This window comes from Megalobrama amblycephala, linkage group LG17 (assembly GCF_018812025.1).
Source record: "Megalobrama amblycephala isolate DHTTF-2021 linkage group LG17, ASM1881202v1, whole genome shotgun sequence".
Classification (NCBI taxonomy): domain Eukaryota; kingdom Metazoa; phylum Chordata; class Actinopteri; order Cypriniformes; family Xenocyprididae; genus Megalobrama; species Megalobrama amblycephala.
The window spans coordinates 14,742,519-14,755,092 of NC_063060.1; the positions used below are offsets into that span (position 1 = coordinate 14,742,519).

At 35.6% G+C, this 12,574-nt stretch overlaps 1 long non-coding RNA gene across 1 annotated transcript in view; it reads left to right on the top strand.

Moving 5' to 3' along the window:
- Positions 1-3,921: 3,921 nt before the first annotated feature.
- Positions 3,922-12,574, top strand: part of LOC125251165 — a 47,864-nt gene continuing 39,211 nt past the window's right edge. Inside the window, exon 1 of the long non-coding RNA XR_007180934.1 lies at positions 3,922-4,738. This is a non-coding gene — a long non-coding RNA (uncharacterized LOC125251165). The remainder of the gene's footprint in view (positions 4,739-12,574) is intronic.

Genomic DNA, 12,574 nt, shown 5'->3' on the forward strand with positions numbered 1-12,574 from the left:
TTGAATATGACAATTTAGTTCAAACTTTGACCTGTTGAGGGCAGCAATACACTTAGCAGCATCTACACTGTTGGAATTCAAATAGAGAAGAAGAGGAGAGCTAGTTCAAGATGAGCATTTATGGTTAAAACATAAAATTTTAATATTTTTTAGAAAATGAGTGATGGTTTCTCTAGATAAGACACTTATTTCTCGTCAGGGATCGCGTAGAACACTTTGAAGCTTCACTGAAACTGTAATTTTGACCTTCAACCGTTTGGGGTCCATTGAAGTCTACTATATGGAGAAAAATCCTGCAATGTTTTCATCAAAAACCTTAATTTCTTTTCGACTGAAGAAAGAAGGACATGGACATCTTGGATGACATGGGGGTGAAAACCTACCTTTACGCCTGAAACACACCTAAAGCCTACCTGAAACACTCAAAACCTACCATTACACTTAAAAAACCTTTCAATCGGAAACCTTCATACAACAAATAGGGGTTTCCGGGGCGACACAGGAATGGGGAGTCACCACACATATACATATCTATCATGTCACGGGATGAAGGAACGACTCAGACCGGGAGGTGAGGTAAACTAACAGACTGCATAGCCTGAAGACCCAGCAATGAATTAACTTAATTGTTTCTGTTTCTCATTATTTGGCCTTCATTGCAGTTTTTTTCTTTTCTTATTCTATATGTGATAAACATTGAGTAAGTTGATGTGTTGGGGAATTTGGCTATTATCATGTGACATTTTAATAATATTCTGCTGAAATAAACAAAATTACTTGAAAAAAGATTAGCTCATTTTGATGAACGAGATTCAAAGATCCGATTCAGTAAAATGATCCGAACTTCCCATCACGGGTGTGGCTTCTGACGTCACCCTTGGTTGTCCACCGCAGGCTGCAGCGAGCCCTACCTGCTCCCGGAAGATGCGTCTTCACACCGCAGATAATAATGGATAATAGTGGTGGATTAACGGTCTTGGTGGCTAGAGGCAGAGCCAGGGGATCCCCTTGCCAAGGCAGAGATGGAGACCGGAAGACCCGAGGTAGATCCGCGCAACAGAGTGGAGAGAACAGAGGGGGGCCGAGGGACTGAATGGAGCCAGCAGAGGTGGGAGAAAGAGGCTGGGTGGGATCATTAGAGATGCAGGAAACTTGGAGCTGGGCAGGACCAGTGGAGACACAAGACACTTGGAGCTGGGTTGGACCAGCGGTGACGGGAGAGTTAGCGGAATATCCTCTTCCAAATCATAACAATGCAGAGGTCAGACACAGCTCAATTTCATCGGCAGGAGAATGGGCGGGTCTCCACTCCATCCTCTCGTACTCCATGAGGACACCCACTGGCACAGGCAATATTGTTGGTCCTCGCACCTGGCCAGAATCTCTGTGGGGCTCGGGCTCTGGGACAAAGATGGCCTTTGGCTTTTGCTTGGGCTCAGGCTCCATGGCAGAGATGGGCTCGGGGTCTGCGGTAGGCTCAGGCAGTATGTCCGTATTATGAATTGTGGATGACTAGCTGGGCTCTTGACCTGGAGTGGGGCTGACAGGGTCTTTTTCCGCTGGGCAGACGGTGAAGAGCGATCCACAATTCACATGCACCCACTCCACATAAGCAGCAAAGTTTCCCAGAGGACTACTTACGACCAGGCAGATAGTGGGTGAGGTACAGCAGATCTAAAATTTTCCTCGTGTGGTCCTCGAGGTTTTGTTCTTTCTGCTCCAGACAGAGCAACTGGACGGCAGGTATGTCCATTAATAATCATCATAATAATCCACTCTAGGTTCTCCATTCTGTAACATGTAGCACAACACCCATGAATCACAGTAGTTTTAAAAGTTCTTCTTAATAAACAAGGATAAAACAAAGGAGAGTGGGAATACAGTAACTACACATTAACATAATAACTGACAATACTGAACTGAGAAAACCAAGGGCTTATAAACACACAGAGTAATCAAGGGAAAACAGAACAGGTGTGCAACTAATGATTAACCATGGAAACAAACTAACAGAATGAAATCAGGCAAAGCAAAACAAGGAACAGAATGAAAACTAAACCAAAACAGAACAGAACACAATGAACCAAACAAACTTACTGATAGTAAGTTAATATCAGCCTGGTTCCCTCAAGAAAAACACAACAGGATTTTTCTATTGGTTTTTGGATTCAGAAAATGAACTCTGTGACCAACAAAAAGTTTATGATTCTTTTAGACACGTTTTGTTCATCATGATAATCTTCAAAAAATGAACACAACTTTCATGAATTTTGAAGCCTAAACACTCATCAGATGTGAAAAGCTAAACGTAGGCTAAACAAACTACACCACAGTCACATGACTTCAACGTCACTCACCACAATTAAGCTTCAGTCAACTCTTAGTCTTTATTTAAAAAAAAAAAAAAAAAAAAAAAAAAAAATCCCTGAAAGTTTGCAAGGACACGTTTATTAAAACAATGAGGTTGTGAAAGCAGACTAGTGCATAGAGTTTATCTGTTCGGTGTGATGACGGTTAATGTCCCTGACAACATCTGTAGTCACATTTAGCCACTTGTTAACTGCTGCCTTTTTCAAAACAAGTAAAAGCTTTAAAAATATCACCAGGTGGGATTTCTGATGTATTTTATGCCGTAAAATAAAACATTAAAAATATCTTGAGCTTGTGTTCACCACAGACCTTATTTCAGGCATTTAACCAAAAACCAACTCAAAAAATCCCACTGACTTGAGGACGCTGAAAACGGAAGTTCTAAAATGTTAACTCATTTCCAGGTTTTGGCCAAAAAATATGCCCTCCCTGCAGCACTCTATTGTACAACAGATATCACGTTTTGGATTAAACTTGGCAGACTAAATAAAGTTGCCTTGTAAGGCTAATTTCATAAATTGTATTTTTAATGTACACTACTGATTTGTTTGAAACTTTACAAGTCATTGATACCAACTCATGCACTCTTAAAATGGTTTCAAAAGGGGTTTAACAGCATGATGTCATAAAAGAAAAGGATTGCTGATTCTAAAAGTAAAATTCCAAAGAAATTCAAAACAATTCCGTCCGAGTTTCATATGAGGAGATGTAACCTGCTATTTTGTCACTACGAATCTTCCTGAGAAGTTGCTGTGACTCTACAGGATAACTGTTTTATTATTTACTCACCCTTTCATTGCATCTTTCTTGCTTCTGTGGAGACCATACAGTATGAATGTCTGATCCACACACATATCATAGATGTGTGTGAGAAGCAGAATGAAACTCAATCTTAGCTGAAATTTAAGCTGGAAAAAAACATGGTCATAATTCAAGTTTATTGTTAGGAAAAGAGCCGTTTTGGATATTTTGTTGTGAATAAAACCAAAAGGCTTTTAGGTGAGTAAATGACCATGAATGATTTAATTTACACTTTACATAACATCATAATATCTACTATGTTTCAGGTCTCACCTCTCCTAACCGGTTTTGGAAAAATGTTCATACCTGTTAGCTTTAAAATGCTACTGGACAGGCCTACTTAAGAATCAAGGATAGTCATTAAGCAATGGATTCATAGACTCATCAGCAATTTTTCATAAAATGGAACCCATTTGTAAACATTTTGAACAGAAAGATGTGCATACAGGTATGTGCTAATATACAGTAGGCCTAGTTAATTATAATTAATATATTTATTAATATAATTCATTCATTCGTACATACCTTTCAAATGTATGTTTTGATCATTATTATTATTAATTTGGACAGTCAGTGTTTATAGAAAAAAAAAATACAGTAAACATCACTTTTCAGCACCAGTTTTACTGAGTTTTGCCAAGCATAAAACTCCTAATTATGTTAACTACTCTATAATATGTAGCATTGATGACTGCAGCATGTACAGTAGGCCTACCTGAAACACAGGCTAAATAGTTTCAGCTTGTTGAAAGTCTGCCCTGCCAGAGAGGGTCTGGGATTCATTTGAGTAAAACAAACTGCAAATTGTCCATAACGTGCTGTGAGAAGTGCCTTGATTCGCCTCGTTAAAATGCACGGAAATCCATCCACTAATTGATTGCTGCATATTCAGTAACAAAGCTGCTGATTGGTTTACTTGTGCTCTGATTGCTATTTATGTTTAGCTTTGATGCATTTCCTGTCAAGCGTTTCTGAGAGTCAGGTTTCACTGTGAGTTACTGCAGACAACGTTACTGGAGTTCCAGTAGCCAACTGAAGAAAAAAAAAAAAAAGAAAAAGAAAAAGAAAAAACGGGGTCACTTTGTAGAAGACTATAGAAAGACGTCAGAAGAAAGAACATCAACATTGTTGGAACTCATCGACTTGTGGGCTAGTTGAACATTTGTTATCAGTAACTAAAATAATGTGATGTATTTTTAAAAATACAATCTCAAGAATGTAATACTGAATATTGTAGAATTACAGATATACACAGAAACGATGATTAAAGTAGTGATTGGCAACAGAATGATTGCGCTAGATATCAGGCCTGTAATACTGCTCTCTGCGGTTAGATGGCAGCAGTCAGCTGTCATGCTTGCACATCAACACTTCCACAGTTACTACAGAGAGTCTGACTTTGCTGCTGCACACTTCATTGTGTTTTATTCACTAGATTGTGAGGAAAAAGTCATTTAGAAAGCAACGAGAAATAACATCAGCGAAAAGGAAACCCCGCAATAATGGACATGAAAACAAGCGTGTGTCTTTTAGAGCGCCGTATGGAAGGGGAGGAGAGATCACACAGGTGAGATCATAGATTACTGACAATACTGACATGATTGAAGGTGTTTCTTTAACTATGGCCATTTTGGCTCCGTGGACAGAGAATTCTGTCATTTCTTCTGAACATTTCCACCACAGTGTCACTTCTGTCACATTTCAAATTAGCCTAGCCTATGTGTTGTGTTTAGTAGTCTTCTGAGACGGAAATGACAAAACATTTTTGGATTAAACTTGGTAAATACAGTTGCCTTTCTAAAGCTAATTTCATATGCAGCGTTTTAATATATAGGCTACTATAAAAGCAAATATCATTTTTTTATACTTTTGCATAATTTTACAAAATTACTGTTTTCAAAAGTGAAGTTTATTTAGATTTTTCTTTGCGTTCTTCACATGATTTTGTGTCATATTTCAGTTTTTAAGTGACTGCAGTCTCTTTGCTAAACAAGGACACTGATGTTTGATAAATTTTTTTTATCAGTGGCAACATTGTTTTGGGGAGGAAATAACTGCACAGCTATTTTTCATTCTTTATCATATAAATATTGAAATATTTTGTGGTTATTTCACTATTTGTTTAGATCATCATGTATATTTTTTTTATTATGTAAGAATTCCAGTTTTTATAATGGATTTGTGGGTCTGAGACAAGGATAAAACAATTAAAAATATTACATAAAATACATCTGAAAAATAAATAATGCAAAGGCATGGAAACGTTGAAATCTTTTTGTTTTAATACACACAAACTTCTGAAGTGAACAAAACACCTATAACGAAATAACTAAATTAAAGGAGAGACACAAACCTTGATTGTTATTATTCATATTTACTTTTATTGAGTCAGTTTCAAAATCTTACATTTGCATGATTTATTTTTATTTATTTATTTATTTATTTTTTTACATAAAATGGGCCTTATTTATTAATCACAATCAGAATTAATTTTCAGTGCAAATCATTTATAAATCTATTATTGGGGGGGGAAGAGAACCTGAACACTGAAAATAAATAGTAGTTACAATAATAATGTATAGTTACAAAAAAAAAAAAAAAAAACTTGAGAACACATTAATGATATTACTGTATGAATACTCTTATTACAGATATACACAGACTAAAGAAGCGATTATTTTGCTGCAACAGACGCATGACTGTCCTTCCTCAGTAACACTTGCATTTGATTTTTTCTGGTAATCTTGATTTTTTTTCTCTCTCTCTGGGAATGTTTAGTCAGGGTTTCTCCCCTGCATCAGCATTTCAGTGCTGAGGAGTGATTTAAAGGGGCACGGGGCTGCCCGACGGGCCCGGCAGTGGAAATAAACACAGCCCCCCCTGACTTTTTAATTAGCCAGAGGTTTGGGCTGACAACTCCTCCTGACACCACGAGCGCAGTAACTAGCTATTACACTAAATATTTGGAGTGTCGCACAGCTGAGGCTGACAGCGTCGGCTTCCTAGGGGGCCAACAAGAAACGAAATGCTGAAAGAAATATTACGTAAATCAGGGGCAATAAGAATGCGTGCAATGATCATGTGCCAGTGGATTCATCAACGCATGGAGTTTTAAAAGGCCGGTGGTATTTCTAGTCGTGTGAGGGGTGGGGGGTGCTTCTTGCTTGATTGCATGTTAACAATTTTAATGAAAGTCTTGAGGGATGTTGACTTGGCACCGCTTTTAGAATGTATTGTGGGAGGGTGATGTACGTCGGGCTATTTGTAGGGTCATGACTTTACTAAGAAATGCGTCTGCCCACCTGGATTCTGTTGTTTGGCGACTCATATGGAGGTCTAACTTTATTCTGTGCTGCTATTATAAGTTTTAACAGTGTCAGTTGAATATGAATGCTAGCATTGCTTTGTCAGGTACTTTCGTTGCTTTGAAATTGTCCAGAGGTTCCTCTTTCATATATCAGGACACATAATAACATTCTCGCGTATAAATATCTCCTTTTTTAAAATAATGATGTTACTAATTTTTCACTTGAACGAATATCATCTGTCCATATCTTTTCCTCCTTTACTGATAACTCTGTCTCAAACTGACAAACCGACATCATATCACCCATGATGAACGTCTACACTGGTTATCATCAAATTTTGTGTATTGTTAATCTCTGTCTGTGTCCAATGGTGATAACCTGTGGTTGCATTACTGAAACGTTAATTTCATAATTCGCACCCACACGCCACTAAAATAATTTCTAAATGAGGTGTTTCAAATATCAACACGCTATAGCTGGTGAAAGACAGGTGAGACAAGTGTGTTGTGCCGTTTCTATAAACAGACGTGTTTTTTGGGTTGTGAGCAGACCTGCTGGAGTCACAATAAAAAAAAATAAATAAAAATAAAAAAAAAACTCACTACAATCATTATTTTGCTCTGGTTTTGTTGTTGTTTTCTAATTGCTCGTTGCCGTTGGAGCTTGCACACCTGATGATAGATATTGCCAAGCATTCTGGGATTGATCCAGGTCAGTGGCAGATACTGAGAGAGGGAGAGATCGAGAGAGAGAGTGGTATTCTCTTGGCATAAATAAAAGCCTAATTGTGTCTAGGTTTGTGCATTCTTCGAGTTTTACAGAACTATAATAACAGATGGATAACAAAGCAAAAGTAATGTTTTCAGGACATATGACTGGAGCAGCCATCATTGCCTGATTTGAGTATGTTTAGTCGAAATCTAATAAGGATAAATAACATAATCTGTCTTTATTGTGTTTAATTAATGTGTTAACAAAGTGTCTGAATTCTCCATGACAGCTTCATGTTTAGTTCATTGCTCTGTTGAACTGTTTCAAACCCACTTGATTCACTCTTCATGTTCAAGGACTGTTAAAGCTCTCGTGTTCTTGAACGTTTGGTTCAACGTGTCTGTCTAGATGTTTATCAGTGTTGGGTAAGTTACTCTTAAAAAAGGTAATTCATTACTAGCAACTAATCACACATTCATCAGTGTAATTATATTACTGTACTAATTACTCTCTCGAAAAAGTATTGCATTACTTATTACTTTCTAAATCCCAAATCAGCCTCAAACAGTTGAGCAATACAAGGATAGACAAATAAATAATATAAAAATGAATAAATCATTCTTTACGTGACAGTGTTTAAACAGTATTTAAAGGGAGAAGGTTGCATTAAAAACATACATTTTAATGTTAAATCCACTATTATTCTATAGTCTATACAGTATTTAATGCAATTATATCAGAAGTAACTGTAATGAAATTACAGAAAAATTAAGAGTAATCCCTTATTTTACTTTTTCAAAGGAAAAGCAATTAAATTACAGTACTTAATTGCTTAGTAATGCATTACACCTAACACTGATCCTTACATGAAAATCAAAACAAATGAAAGCACTAATATGGATGTAAAACAATTGACTGCAAAAGTTCAAATGAAGTAGAAACTAGAATCAGTATGCTTTTTTACCAGGTTATGTATTTAGCGCATTATCATCTGTAAGTATTAAATATTATTACATAAGAATTATTCCGTATTATTAAATAATGCTACATCTAGTCACATCTCTCAGTCAATACCCCCCCCCCCCCCCCCCCCCATATTGCAAACACTAGTGACTATTGGACCTGGATAATATTATAGTCAGCATGTGAAGTGTTGCTTTCAGTGGTGCATGCATAGATGGTGAGAGCAGGCAGCCATTTTTCACCACAGTGCTCGGGCTTTCGTCCTCCCCGGCGACTCTCCCTGAAAGAGGGGGAGTGATCCGCCGCTCGGACCTCCAGCGTCTGGAAAACATGCCCGCCGCAGGAGAGCTGATTCCAGCGCTGCCATTAGTGGGCTGGAGACCTCAGGCCTCAAACCAGCCTTTCTTTTTTTATTCCTCCCTGATGTACTCAGTTTCTCTCCTGACTGGAACGGCTGGTAAAATGTGATTCAAAACAGCAAGAGATTTGATTATAGTGGCCAGTGAAGCATTGCTTGTTCTTTAATTGTTTTAACACTGAGCTAATATCAAGACGAAATGGGGGAGGGGAGTTTGTGATTAATTACTTTTGTAGACAGACTTATTTAAAGAATGTTGCACTTAATTGATTGATCCCATAAGTTTGGCAGTTGGAGCGGAAAGGGTGTGTGTGTGTTTAACCATTTACTAAATTTACACTGGAAGTTCTTCTGGCAGGTTAGCATATTAAAACAGATCTTTTGTATTCTGTAGCTTCTTTGCTAAAGAATAAGTGATTTGTGTTTGTTTTTGTAAAAAGTAAGTTGTGTGAGAAAGTATACTTTTTTTTCAAATTTACTGTAAAAAGAAATGTTATATGCATATCACATCACTGCAGTTTAAATCTTAATACAATACAGTGTATTTTTCATTCCATACTTGTATATTGTATAATACACAAATAGTTAAAAAAAAAATGATTTTACCTTTACTGAACATAAATAAACATGTACTATATATTTAATCTCAGGATCATTTCAAAAACAAATGGAGCTTTTGTCCATATTCATTTAATTAGCTTGAAAGGCAGTTGATGTATTTTGATTAGAAAGTGTAAAATAAGCAGAGGCTTTTAAAGACATTTGCAAATGTAACTCTTTCAACATCGTTTATATATGAAGAAAAAAAAAAAAACTCACATGGGAAAACCATTTTATAATTTTCAGTATATGCTGAAGTAACATAGATGAACTCTTTTGATTTTGATTGTGTTTTCGGTTTTGTTGATGGAAATACTACTTGATCAGTTTTCCTGGAAAAATCGCAGACTTTCCAAACAATTCCTGGATTAAACAGTACTGATGCAGATTTCTCTTTGATTTTATTGTTTTATTCTATTCTTCGTGATTGTATATTAATTACTTTCTCATGCAATATGATTTCATAATATTAGCATAAAATTACAACATTATTCTGTAATACCATTGTGATCACGGCATTTAACGTGCAATTTAAAATGTCAAAAAAATATTTTTCTATATTAAATGTTATTCTTGTAATACAATTTTGAAAGGTCACCACTTTTTGTATATTTTATGCATGTTTGGATTCTATTTAAATTGTTTAAAAACTTTAATGTTGAATACATGTATTCCAACTGTAGTGTGTGTGTGTGTGTGGTCCTGGTAAACCCTGTGTTGTGGAGACAAAATGTCCCTAAAAATATGGCAATATCTGAAATCGTTGTCATTGTGGGGACTTTTTTTTTATAGTCTCCATGAGGAAAACGGAAAGATGTTTTTTGAAAGTATAAAAATGCAGAAAGTTTTCTGTGATGGTAGGTTTAGGATTAGGGTTAGGGGATAGAATATACAGTTTGTACAGTATAAACAATCATTATGTTTATGTAAACTCTCCATAAAACATAACCCAACATTATTTCTTATTTCTTTTCTTTCTGTTCTATTCTTATATTACCACAAATTTCAGCTATGTAGTCAAGTCAAAATGGTAATATTATTTATATTTATTAAATTACAAAGGAAAACCTGAACTATTATGTAATATAATACGTTTTTGTCTACTAGACTTGGACTTATTGATCATTTTAAATTAAATTTCCCAGCAGATGATTGCAGAAGATCTCTCTCCTCTATCTCCATCTGTCCATCTCTTTCACCCCCATGTTTGCTCCTGATCTATTAATAACCTCGGTGGCTGTGAGCAATCGCTCAGTGTCTACACCTCCTTTCATTCAAGCATTTACAAGAATTAAAAACAAAAGCAAACAGCCATCACAGCACAGAAGAGAAATGCTCGCAAAGACTCTAACTGACAGAAAGTTAAATACTGGAGACTTGCAAGGGAAAGACAGAGGTGTGCATTCCCCATTAATGTGATATTTATTTACAGAGATTCTTTTTTTTGTGCAAAAAAATATTGTTTTGTCTTTGCATCAAACAGCATCTTTTAAACATATTTAAATAATGTAGCACGTCAGATATTTGCATTGTGACACAGACGCGCCACACACACACACGTGGGTCTGGTTAAGTGATTGTGTAATAGTGGTGCGGATTTGGCAGTCGGAGGTTGAAGTGTTTCTGAATTCAGTGGCCAGACCATGAAGACCAAAAATATACATCCAACCAATGTGAGACACATGTCAGCAAACAGAGCAGATGACAATCATGTCAAAAGCCGCACAGCAGTGTGAGAGATCTAATATTGGACAATTTATATTACTAATGTACAAATCCAGGGGGGAAATCTTAATACTAATAAAAATCAATCAATCAATAAATCTAATCTATCTATCTACGCAAATGGCTTTTATTAAAGGTTAATATCTTTTCTAAAGTTTTTAGGGAATTTTAAGTCATAATTAAATGTTGTATGCGCGCACACACACATACACACAAATAGTCACATGGACAGTAACTAATTAATTGGGATGTTAATGTGGATATTTACTGTATCAAGTATGTATCAATACACCAGGCTTTGATATTTTCTGTTCTGGTTTAACTGGTTACTGTTATTATCATTATTGCAGTGGCGTGCGGTCCATATAAGCTGCGAATGCTCTGCATACCCAAGCCATTCCTGGACTTGGCAACTAATATTAACATTATAAATTACTATTAAATCCCTTGTTTGAGGTGTACCATAAAGCCTGCATGATTGGTAATGCCTGTGTAACTGTCCGTAATTTATTTATTTGCCAAACGACGGTAATTTTCTTTAAATCTGCCAGTTACGGAGACTTCCGGGTAAGCTGATCTACAGCAGCTTTTGCGCCTTTGCGCTTTTGTTATGGAGCATCATAATTTTCCCGCGTTCTCATTGGTTTGCTGGTCTATGGGAGTTTTCATGGCGGGATAAGCTCTGAGCGGACCGCTCGCCCAAGAGGAAAAATGATGATGCTGCCAGATCTCGATCACCGAAAATCACATTGTATTTGATACAAAACTAACTAGACTTAGCCAATTTTTTTTTTTTTTTTTTTTTTTTTTTTTAATAACAAACTACTTTCATAGTATTTCATTTTCTCCACAGAGAATTTTTATATGAAAAACTTGTCAAAACTTAAGACAGTCCCACTGTAACTAGGCCTATCAGAGGATGTTAATCGATAGTCTTTGTGTTTGTTAAAAGTCATCAGTTTGCACAATTTCAACTTATTTTTTAAAGAATACTGATATTTTTATTTATTATAGCCTACTTATATTTATTATAATTACATTTTATTTTTTTTTTATAATAGGCTGCTAATACTTATTATGTACGGAAGAGGATTAGGGCCAAGCAATAATTAAAAAAATAAAACCATCTCGAGATTAAACTTGTTAAATTATGAGAAAAAACTCGTTAAATTTCAAGAAAAAAGTATAGATAAAATGTTGAGAATAAACTCGTTAAATTACGAGAAAAAAGTCATTAGATTACGAGAACAAATTCGTTAAATTATGAGAAAAATGTCGTTAAATTTCGAGAAAAAAGTTGAGATAAAATGTTGAGAATAAACTCATTAATTTAACGAATTTGTTCTCGTAATCTGACGACTTTTCTCATAATTTAATGACTTTATTCTCAACATTTTATCTCGACTTTTTTCTCGAAATTAAACGATTTTTTTTCTCATAATTTAACGAGTTTATTCTCAACATTTTATCTCGACTTTTTTTCTCGAAATTTAACGTTTTTTTTTCTCGTAATTTAACGAGTTTATTCTCAACATTTTATCTCGACTTTTTTCTTGAAATTTAACGAGTTTTTTTCTCGTAATTTAACAACCTCGAGATGGTTTTATTTTTTTATTATTGCTTGGCCCTAATCCTCTTCTGTAATTATGTTATACTTGTTTTTAATTATTAGTTTAAAAAATACTTCTGGCATACATTTAAATTGACACAATGGTGTTTTTTATTTGTCGTGTCTGAT